Source organism: Tachypleus tridentatus, chromosome 12 (genome assembly GCF_004210375.1).
Source record: "Tachypleus tridentatus isolate NWPU-2018 chromosome 12, ASM421037v1, whole genome shotgun sequence".
NCBI lineage: Eukaryota > Metazoa > Arthropoda > Merostomata > Xiphosura > Limulidae > Tachypleus > Tachypleus tridentatus.
This window is the reverse complement of record NC_134836.1, coordinates 46,530,409-46,542,971: the sequence shown is the minus strand read 5'-3', so window position 1 is coordinate 46,542,971 and position 12,563 is coordinate 46,530,409. Positions and strand designations below refer to the sequence as shown.

The window sequence follows — 12,563 nt, the reverse complement described above, 5'->3', positions numbered from 1 at the left end:
GATATTTTACATTCAGAAACAGGGGATTAGATATTAGTCGCTTAAAAATCACATCCGAGCTTGTAAGCTTCCAATCACGTTCTATTCTTTCTGAATGGCAATCAATATCATTGAAAATGTATACAAATAAGTCTCTTGTTTACTGGTGCACTACAGAAATACCGTATTTATTTGTCTATATTATATATAGACAAAACTTAAATATCACGCGTATATTTAATCATGTGCAAATGTCTTCTTCATTGACCACTAAACATTGTTTTTCAGTACAGGTGATGAACTGTGTTTGTTGGAATGTTCAGACGTTAAAGTATATAATGCTTGTTTGGTACGGCAGAACAATATTTCATGCAGTTAAAACTGTGTTATGTTCGTAAGGTTTCGTAAACAATAGCATAAGCGTTTCAGTAAACCACGCCCACTAGTGGCACAGCTAGATACAACGCTAGAAACCGGGTTTCGATATTCACGGTGGGCAGAGCATCAGTAGACCATTGTGCAGCTTCGTGCTTAACTTCAAACAATAACAACAATAAATCAGTATTGAAAATGGCAGCACAATTGTATCTTGAAATTGATTTACTGTAATACACTTGTTATTCTTTTCTTTTTTACAGTTTGTAAACAATGCCAAACGCACATTCTTATTTTGTTGGAATGTGAAATGAAAAACAAATTTAAAGTACAGACCAATAACCTTCAGTTATTTTTTTTCGAATTACAACACATTCCTTATCATACTGCCAGTACTAAGTGAGCTATTTCCAAACGTATGCGATACATTTTGGTATCTTAAGTTTAGCGGATACAGTTTTAATTGATATTAAGACATCTATGTGTATATAATAATTTTGTTCGTTGTATTGAAACAGTAAAATCGTATCTTCAACTTATGGGGTGACAGTAAAATAACTGAAACACTGATTAAAAAAACATTTTACAGTATTTATTAGATAAGTTAAAAAAAACATTTTGTGATGCTAAGAAATATGACGCCTATAATTCAAATAAATGACACTAATCTGAGTGAGTTGTACACTTCCAAATTACATTATGACGTCTATATATATATAGGCCAGGTGGTTAAGGCGCTTGACTCATAATCTGAGGGTCGCGGGTTCGAATCCCCGTCGCACCAAACATGCTCACCCTTTCAGACGTGGGAGCGTTACAATGTGACGGCCAATCCCACTATTCGTTGGTAAAAGAGAAGCCCAATAGTTGGCGGTGGGTGGTAATGACCAGCTACCTTCTCTCTAGTCTTACACTGCTAAATTAGTGGCGTGTATCTTTGCGCGAAATTCAAAACAAACAATATATGCTTCATTATTCTCTCAACTTTCAAAATAATTTATAATTGATCTTTGTTTAAAGTATGGTATCATTAACCTTCGTTACGCTTCAGTTATTCTTATCTTTCACCTTAAAATATTATAATTTAAAATATCTAAAATCTGAGTAAATTTAATAATAATAGATTGCTTACATAATCGTAATCTTAGGGTCGCGGTTCGAATCCCCGTCCCACCAATCATGCTCGCCCTTTCTGCCGCGGGGGTGCTATAACGAAACGATCAATCCTATTATTCGTTGATAAAAGAACTAGCTGCCTTCCCTCTGGTCTTTAACTGCTAAATTAGAGACGGCTAGCGCAGATAGCCCTCGTGTAGCTTCAGGCAAAATTCAGAAACCAAGTATAAACTTACATATCTCCTGCAGAGGGTGCTCATATTAGTATGTGAATGACCGTAGAGAATACAATAGCAGCAATGTAGATATTTAAAATCACCGAATGAAATATTTTTGTAAGCCTGTTTAAGGTCACTCATATATAGAAAGCTCCCTTATTAGAAGGTAAGATGAAATAACAGGAAATAGGTCGGAAATATGTTGAATATAAAATTGGCCAATTTATCATCACTCACAGTTAATTAGATGGTTATGTACCTGTCAGAGTCATAAAGCATACATCTGTAATCACTAGTTTAACAAGTCAGCAAATGTGTTTTGAAAATTTACATTATATTGCATGCACTATAGTATCTTACCCCTAGCCTATGTTAATTGTATATGTAGAAATCTCAGAAGCTGTGAAAAGATATATTTTGTAAAATCCATCAACCAGTGGCATTGTCATACCACTACTGTAAAACCTAACATACAGCTCGGTTTTGCTGGCTCAAAACTGGTCTGGTTAACATTTAAAAGATATTTTAGTTGTTGGTGTAATATTTGTTTGTGCAATGTAAATAGAAGATTCAAAAGTAACAAATCAGATATCCTTAGAAGTATCCGCACACCACACTTCTACACCAACAAGGTATTAACTATTAGAGAAAACAGATTAATCTCTGTTTCAATTAAATAAGTCCCCCCAAGTGGCACAGCGGACTTATCAGCACAGATACACTATTGTGTAGTTTTTCTGCTTGTTTCTAAATAATCAATTAACTAAACTGCTTAGGTTTCGAATCCATACGTTCAAAGAGCGATATAACAGAAGAATCAGGCCCAGCATGGCCAAGCGTGTTAAGGCGTTCGACTCGCAATCTGAAGGTCGCGGGTTCGAATCCCGGTCGCACCAAACATGCTCGCCCTCCCAGCCATGGGAGCGTTATAATGTGACGGTCAATCCCACTATTCGTTGGTAAAAGAGCAGCCCAAGAGTTGGCGGTGGGTGGTGATGACTAGCTGCCTTCCCTCTAGTCTTACACTGCTAAATTAGGGACGGCTAGCGCAGATAGCCCTTGAGTAGCTTTGCGCGAAATTCAAAAACAAACATAAAACAAATAGAAGAATCGCTTATTATAATAGTTGCTGAAAAACACCAACTAGTCTATATTATTGTAGCTGATAACTTATTTTAGTACTATTACTTAGGCTGTTTATCATACATACAGATACTGATTGTATAACGTTTTTGTAACAGGCACCAACTTAATTCGTAAAGAAAAATACTTATAATAAATATTATTTTACTTTTAATTTGAATCTTTAAGCCTAGATTAAACAAAAAGCAGCATTATTACGTACAAGTCAACGTTTATCCTAATTTTGCTCAGGTAAAAGTTTGATTGATCAGAGTAAATAGGACTATTATATTTTTATAACAGACATTAGCATACTATAGAAACGTTTTCGAAATGTCATTACAATCAACCTGACTTTCTGGACGAGCCGTTAATCTAGTTCAGATAACCGTGATAGACACAGAATGTATCTGTATGATAGTCGACAAATGGGCAGATAAATTGGCAATATACTTAACTTATTCTGTTATTCTGCACAGAGACAATGACATCGCGTGTCTTAACTGACAGCCAGCTTTGTATATCGTGTATAATTAGGTAGAATTTCTCTTCGACATACGTAATACACTTTTGCTATTGAATCTAACTATAATTCATGTAATTCCCATGTTCATAGCGGCGCGTAATAGAAACGGTCGGTCTAAGTCCTATCTTGGAATTAAGATCGCACGATCACAAACCTTGTTGCCACCACAATCAAAGTTTAAACAATCGTTACAATAACAAACAATAATTTTCATTGTCCATCTTTTCGTTTACAATCCATTTAGTTTATGTAAAATAGTAATGTTAATAAAAAATGGATTTCACTGATGTTCAACCTCTGTCCAAATATAATAAAACATTCGTGCCTTGCATGTTTCCCTCCCGTGTCCCCCGCTAGTACAGCGGTAAGTCTAACAACGCTAAAATCAGGTGTTCGATCAGATAGTCCAGTGTGGCTTCGCTATAAGAAGACACACAGACTCCGCTCCCGTACTTTACCAGCAAACAGAATAACGTTATTATTTCGTAAAGAACATGTATAAGAAAGAGTGGAGTGTGTTTTTTTTTATAGCGGACTATATGCTGAGCCCACCGAGAGGAATCGAACCCCTGATTTTAGCGTTGTAAATCCGTAGACTTACCGCTGTACTAGCGGGTAGGCTATAAGGAAGAGAAACAAGTTTTAAGACTCAGGCATACTAGACTTCTATACCAACAAAGTATTTACTATTCGAAACAAAACGAATTAATCTTCATTTCAATTAAATAAATTATTTTTTCCATCCAGTGTCACAGTGGCATGTCTGCGGAATCACACCACTAGAAACCAGGTTTCGATACTCGTGGTGAGTGAAGCAAGATAGTCCATTGTGTGGTATTGTGATTAATTTCAAATAATCAATTAAATAAATTGCTTATATTTCGAATCCATGCGTTCAAATAGTGATATAATAGAAAAAACATTTCCGACAATAGTTGCTTAAAATGTAAGTAGTAGTATTATTGGCTAAAATAGCTCTGTATGATTAAATAATTTAAGGACATCCAATGAGGTATTGTGCTGTGGCACTAAAACAAAGTATTAATATTCGAGGAGATGAAAAGTTATAGACATTGTACGTTTTAATCTTCATATCTATCATAGGTAATTTCTTCAAAATGGTTATTAAGGTTTCTATTAATAGCTACCAAATGTTAAAATTTTAAGAAGATATTTGTGGTAGGAGACATTTTCCATAAGATGAACATTTCACATTATACGTTCAGGGCTCTAAATAAGAATACAGTATGTCACTCTCATATTAAATAATGGTATTCTCTTTTCATAGACGAGCATAAAAAGTTGGTAAATGCAACTTAAGACCCAAAATTAAATTATTTAATTAATGTAGTGTTATCGATAGGTCGACTTGCTTCTCGGTTAAGCTTAGTTCGAACGGTAATGCCACGTAACGCCTGTTAAAATAATTTTAACTTGTTACTTGTCAAAACTGATCTGCCTTTAAAATGTTAAGTGAGGTTAAAACATATTACAGACCTTTAAAATTCCATATAAATTACTAAGTGTAAAATAACAAAAGACGAAGCAGTAAACTCAATACCTATGGTAAAAATCACAGTACGCTGGAGATTCCATTGGCTTGGTTTTTACTTCATATCTCTGGTTTGAAGTCTGGAATTTGTTTATAACAAAATATAAAGACTCGACAATTTTCAGAATGTAACACCTTAATGTTAAACATATTGTAATGAAGTTTAGAGTGTCACATGAACTACAACAATCACATCTAAAACAAACCCAATTTTATAACTTCTCTTAGTTGGATCTAAAGAGGCGTTCGGAAAATATAAAGGGGACAGGAATAACAATATATAATACTACGTGTTTGAGTTTGAACCAGTACAGGAAACAAATAAAATATAACAAAACAACTATTGAAAGGTGATTGTCAAATGACGCACTGTGTGAGTATTATTAACTTACCTATTTACTGCGTAATTATTATTCATTCACGTGTTTTGCTGAATGTCAAGTAAAACATTGCAAAATTATCATTAACGTCGTGTGGTTATTGTCAACCGACATTGGTGGTGAATGTCAATTAGAATAATTTGTAGTTCTAACCAAATGACACATTATGACAAGTGTAGGTTGATTGTCGCATGATATTTCATGTCTGTCTGCAGTGATTGTCAGCTGGTTGAACCACTGAGTAATTTCAGTTTTCACATCATGTAACTTAATGTCTATTCTTTTTCTTTACTGTGTAGGGTATTATTTATTTATATAAAAAAATTGTATAATTACTGAAAACACTAGAATTTTTTCTCAATCACTGAAAATTTGCTTCTGAAAAACAAAATTATTAACTTTAAGCATTTGTTTATGTAGCATAGAGTCAAAATTGAATATTTTCGGTAACGTACAAAAGTACATAAGACCTTTCTGGAAATCACTGACATCCTTCAGAATGTGTCTCTCATTTCTTTATCTTGTGCTAACTACGTATGAAACGTTTTATTTTATATACACAACGTGTAATAAAATAAACTATTAAGCTTATTACAAAGAAACGAGATTTTTTTCTGAACTCTTACACAGGATTAGGCATATGATGATAGCCTGAATATTTGCTTTCTAATTAATTTGCAAGGAGAATGGATTTTACGTTTCGTTTTAATATTACGTATAGACATCTGTTTAACTACGTTACAAGATATGCTAATTATAAAACGTTTACAAAGGACTAATTGGATTTTTTAACTAAATCAGTGAATTAAAAACCTGACTCTTCTTAAACAAATCCGATCCGAAAATTATTTTCTTCCTGAGAATATGCTCAAATATAAAAAAATTTAACAGGAAACGATTATATTTGAAATATATATTATACTTGTTTTAGTGCATGTTTTCTTATAGCAAAGCCACATAGAGCTATCTGCTGTGTCCACAGAAGGGAATCGAATCCATAATTTTAAAGCCATAACTCTGAATACTTACCGCTGTCCCACCGGAGGACGTTTGTTGTAATAAGATCTGTACCTGTGTGTTTTACATCGGCATTCAGAAAACTCTTTAGTTAAATTTGGTCAGGAATAAAAACACTAGAATTTATATTGGTATAAAGACCTAAAATAACTTTACAATTTATACTTTCATTTCAGTTATGAAAATTCAAATATTTCCAATCCATTGCATAAAATATTAGTGTTTGTTGTGAAGAGGAAAATGCTTAAATTTATTTTACAGATGGAACAGGGAATCTATTTTTTATTATATATTTGAAAAATTATTGCTATTTGCATAATATATTAGTATCTGTTGTGAAAAGAAAAATGCTTAAATTTCTCTTACAGATGGGCATCCCGGTCGCGCCAAACATGCTCGCCCTTTCAGGCGTGGGGGCGTTATAATGTGTCGGTCAATCTTACTATTCGTTGGTTAAAGAGTAGCCCAAGAGTTGGCGGTGGGTGGTGATGACTAGCTGCCTTCCCTCTAATCTCACACTGCTAAATTAGGGACGGCTAGCACAGATAGCCCTCGAGTACCTTTGTGCGAAATTCCAAAACAAACAAACAAACAAAACTCTTACAGATGGAACAGGGAATATTTTTCGTTATACATTTGAAAAATTATTGCAATTTGCATAATATATTATACCACAAATATATCCATAGTTTTATATTTAAGTTATATATGTGTAATCTCATCTCAACAGACAGCTTCTAAGAGACTAATAACATTTGGAGTTATATCATATTTGCGAGTTTGACCAACCACAAAAATAAAAATAGTTGAATTAGCTCTTCTGTGTGAAAATTTCATTTAGATATGCAAATACAAGCAAGTAGTATTATCATGTTAACCGTTTTAACTTAATTTGTAAAAAAAATAGTATTGTCAGAATAGCCATATGTTTGTAACTTATGACCAGTTTTAGCTTAGCGTTCGTGGATATTTCAGTTAACTGTAATTCAAACAGTTTTTATATTTATAATAGCATTTTTTCGTAGTTACCACATTACATTAAAGTTTTACACGGGCTACTGCATGTACACTGTAATTCCATAAACAAAAACATCGCTCAGCATGGCCAGGTGATTAAGGCACTCGACTCGTAATCCAAGAGCAGTGGATTCGAATCCCTGTCGCACCAAACATGCTCGCGCTTTCAGCCGTAGAGGCATTATAAAGTGATGGTGAATCCCATTCTTCGTTGATGAAAGAGTAGCTCAAGAGTTGGCGGTGGGTGGTGATGACTAGCTAGCTTCCTTCCCTCTAGTCTTACACTACTAAATTAGGGACGGCTAATACAGATAGCCCTCGTGTAGCTTTGCACAAAATTCAAAACAAACAAAGACACTTACAATGTGTGTAAACAGACACTGTTTATATAGTGGTATATGCTATTGTAATGTAAATCTGTTTAGCACTTAGAAAATAAAACGGTTCGATATTTAGTCATTTGTCAAACCATGTTTCTAAAACATTAATTAAGCTAAGAAAAATATATTCTTAAGGAACACATATTAAATAATTTTCATCCAATAATTTAAAACATTTTAGTGTTTAATAACAAGGTATTCTCTTTTTTGTTGCTTTTATATCAATTTTAGTTAGAAGTGACTTCTTGTTAAAGCTTTGTTTGCTTCTTATTATCATGAAGTTGCACAATGTATATGCTATGCTTCCCGCGAATATTGAAACTCAATTTTTAGAGTTATAAGCCCTTAGGCTTTCCTTGCGATTTACCTACTTGAAACAGTTCTTCGGATAGATGTATTTCAAAAACCAAACTTAACCGAATTTACTATTCGAATTATTTTAAAATAATACTGTTTTATGCGTTTCCGTTTTCTTTAACTGTACTTTCTTAATGAGGTTAAAACATATGAAATAAGTTTGCATTCCATATTGTATTATAAAATTGAACATAAATAATGTGATCATTTTGCGATCGTTTCAAACTCTGAGAACACAAAAAGGAACTCACCCTTCGTAAAGACGTTTTCCTAAGTCTCCCCATGATGTTTTATTTTAATAACATGGACCATACGTATCACATAAATGAATCTTATACCCTCCTTGATCTCTTTGAATCCGACACCTAAGATGTCAGTTCTCAGAAGAATTCGTAGTTTGATTTCCAGAAAGATAGATTAGATAAAAAAACAAACTTTGGGCATTATAGATTAGTGAGATATAAATCAATTAATTAATTGTTATGTTTTACTTCTCATCACGTAACTAGTAATGATACATTTATTGCTTACTACTTACTTATAGTTAACTTTATATCTTTAAATTAGTCCTAGAATGATTACTGTTCAGGAAGTTAGCACTTAAAACTGCGTCGAATAATTTCTGACTAATTTGACCAATTAACACTCCTACGAAAAGACGTTTCTAGTCCTGATTTCTCCAAGCCCGTTCCCCTGGCTGTGGTTTCGATAGATAGTAGATAGGGACAGTGGGAATCTCGTTAATCCATTCATTAATGGATTTAAATGGCAATTTCATTTAAATACAAAATTATTAGCCTAATATTAATAACCTTTCAAGTTGCTCTGGGGCCTATTAGGCCCCACTTTTCGTAGGAGTGTTAAATGTCACAGAAAAAAGTGGTCATTTGTGATGTTACGAAACAAATTAAAATCAAGAAATATTCTTATTAATGCAAACTTTTCCAGTTTTTACAATTTACTCTTGTTAAATAAAATGGTTGTATGGTAACACACTAATTAAATAAAAAATAAACTAATCTTATCCGCATCTACACCTGTGATGAAATTAGTGTCGGCATCTTTACTCTGTGCTGCTACCTACCTGATACAGTATGTTCATTATAAATTTGGGGATACCAGAATAACATCAATATATTGGATATTATATATGGCACTAACTATATACAAAATTTTATCATGAATATCTTGAAATGAGTATTATATTACATTAACACAGATCGTATAAATTAAGTAAAAGAAAAATTGTTTTTATGAGTGTTTTCATAATCTTTTACACTATCAAAACCTATTAGTTAAAACCTGTTGATAACTTCAACATACAGGTAGTGTGTATATATTTTATCTTATTATAAATTAACTAACAAAACATGTCAGTATTATGAAAGTATTGTGTACGTTATTAACAGTTAAGTTTCTAACTGGTTTGGAATTTGTGTTCACGAAGGAATGAATTATTTCCGTTAAGATTTGTTTTATGTTCGCTTCATTCACATTTCGTTGTTCATCTGCATATTGGAATGAACGTAAAATGTTGACGGTTACTTTAATATATTTTTGACATAAGTTTGGTTTCGGTTAGAATTTCGCGCAAAGCTACTAAGGTCTATATGCACTAGCTGTCCCTAATTTAACAGTGTAAGACTACAGGGAAGGCAGCTAGTCATCACCACCCACTGCCAACTCTTGGGCTACACTTTTACCAAAGAATAGTGGGATTGACTGCACATTATAACGACCCCACGGCTGAAAGGGCGAGCATGTATGGTGTGAAGGGGATTCGAACTCGGGACTCGAAGAAATGTAATTAGCTCATGTTTAGTGAACACGATAGAAACCAAGTTGTCGGCGTACGGTAACCTTTCATAGTTTATCTTAGAAATCCTTGTAGTGTGAAAATGTATTATAATAATTAAGAAATTCAAGTACCTAAACATTACGAATATTGAATTACTATTGTTGGTTAATGTAAAGCTATAAAATCATTGTGCTATTCATTTGCTACCCAATAATAACAACAACCGTTATTTAGTGTTCTCAGTATAATATATAAATGCCTATCTACGTATCTGTTTCTCGAGTGAAGTGATATAGCTTATGTTGACGGTTGAATAAGACATTGCGTGGAGTATCATATTTCAACGTTTGGCTTCACTAGATCAAACATAACTACTGAATGAGTCTAAGGTGTGTTTTCTGTTGGCGTTATTACATATTTATCTTCTTTATAAGCTTGTTTCAAATTCGAGAAAATTATGCCATGAATTTATTTCACCTTAAGCTCTCTTAGAGCCTTCTCGATCTGTAAAACTATATCATATATTTCACATTGATTCATATTACTTAATTAAACGTTATCCGTTTTTTATTTGTTATGAAACTGATATATTAATTTTGTTTATGACATTTTTCAAATCACACTTGTTTCGTTAGTAAAGCTTGCTCTTTTTCTTCTGCTTTATCAACTGATTTAGGACCAGTATGGCCAAGTGTGTTAAGGCGTTCGACTCGTAATCCGAGGGGCGCGGGTTCAAATCCCGTTCGCACCAAATATGCTCACCCTTTCAGCTGTGGGGATATTATAATGTGACAGTCAATCTCATTATTCGTTGGTAAAAGAGTAGCCCAAGAGTTGGCGGTGGATGATGATGATTATCTGCCTTCCCTCTAGTCTTAAATTGCTAAATTAGGGATGTCTAGCGCAGATAGCCCTCGAGTAGCTTTGCGCGAAATTCTAAAACAAACAAACAATCGACTGATTTGATCTTTGCATAAACATTATTCCTTTAAAATTCTATCAGATTTTTACAAGTACATCTTAAGGATATATGGCTAAAAGATCACAATGAAGTATTCCCAAAGTTGGTTTTATAAATTTTCGTTACTGTTTCTCTTATTCCTAAATTAAGAACGACATTTCCAGAGTTACATCTTATATAGCAAGATGTTTCAGGACACAAAAATATAATTTTTATTGTCATTTTATTGGCATGAAAACGTCGTATGTTACTCTTATATTCATATAAGTATGAGAAATGAGAATTACAATTTTTTTATAATATATTGTATCAGTATAATCAATTTTGAAGAGATTTCTTTTTCACACAAATTACTTTGCTTGTGTGGCTCGAGTGTTTTTCAAGGTGACAATATGTGTATTTTAACAACAAATAGCCTACTTAAATAATTTCATTACAAAAAAAGAAGGGTTTAAGGAATAGGTTCTCGATCAACTAGAAACTTTAAAAAGTGAACAAAATTAAATATTTCGACTTCAACCAACTTCTGAAGAAAAATCAAAACTTGTAAACCAGATTAATTGTGATTGTAGTAAAATAATCGCCATGAACAGAGGAAATATTGGAATTGTAAATGGTTTTTAATGCTCGTGTTTGTTTTGAATTTCGCGCAAAGCGACACCAGGACTACCTGCACTAACCGTCCCTAATTTAACAACTTAAGACTAGAGGGAAGGCAGATAATTATCACCACCCACCGCCAACTTTTGAGCTTCTCTTTTACCAACGAATAGTGGGATTGACCGTTACATTATAACGCCCTACAGCTGAAAGGGTGAGTATGTTTTATGCGACCGGGATTCGAACCCTGGATCCTCCTATCACGAGTCGAGTGCCTTAACTACTTGGCCAAAACGCTAGTGATTTAACTTTATAAACAATTGTTTTATTTTCAACGAATGATTACTGGCATAAAATAAGTTAAGCAAATGACACGCAAGGTGTTTGGCTGTTGTTAAGCACAAAGTTACAATGTGCTGTCTGTTCTTTCACCACATATATTTGTTTTATAATACAGCCTCATTGAACTATCTGTCGTGTCCATCGCGGTGATTCAAACACCACATTTTGGCGTTAAGTCCGGGAACACCACCATAAGTATCGAAACACGATTTTTAATGTTATAACGCACTCAAAGAAATGCTTTTCTCTCAGATTATTGTTATGCATTGTATCCATATCGAGGAAACAAAGTAAAAAATAAACTGAACACATTATTCAACATTTCCCAAGATTTCATTGTTTAACGGTAATAAAACACGTATGTGATTTTCTTGTCGTTGTTTTGTTATTTAGCCAAATTATTTTTCATGTATAATACAAATTTTTTCCCCAGATTAAGAAATCAACCAGCAGATGAATGGTATTAATTTACTCAGCCATTTCTTACCTATATATCATCAAAGATGATTCAGTTTGAACCACTTTAATATACGTATACTTTAAGAGAAAAGTTAAGTCATAGTCGGCTGTAATAATAACATATTTTGCAATCTCAAGGAATTAATGACGTAATAGCAGATTGAAAAATAACCTAGCAACGCAAACTAGTGGCTGCCAATTAGCAGGTCTTAGGGCTCTTAGATATTCTGCTAGACCTCAGCTGTTTAAAAATTATAATTTATATGTTTTTACCTTTGCAGATGTTTTGTGAATAAAACACCATTGATCCATTACATCACTTTGTGAACGTAGTGAAAACACCGTTAGGTGTTATTTTGGTTGA

At 33.4% G+C, this 12,563-nt stretch overlaps 1 protein-coding gene across 5 annotated transcripts in view; it reads left to right on the top strand.

Annotated features, from left to right (window-relative positions):
* Window positions 1-12,563, top strand: part of LOC143233196 (uncharacterized) — a 140,592-nt gene that overhangs the window by 82,768 nt on the left and 45,261 nt on the right. The gene's annotated exons all lie outside the window — the stretch shown is intronic.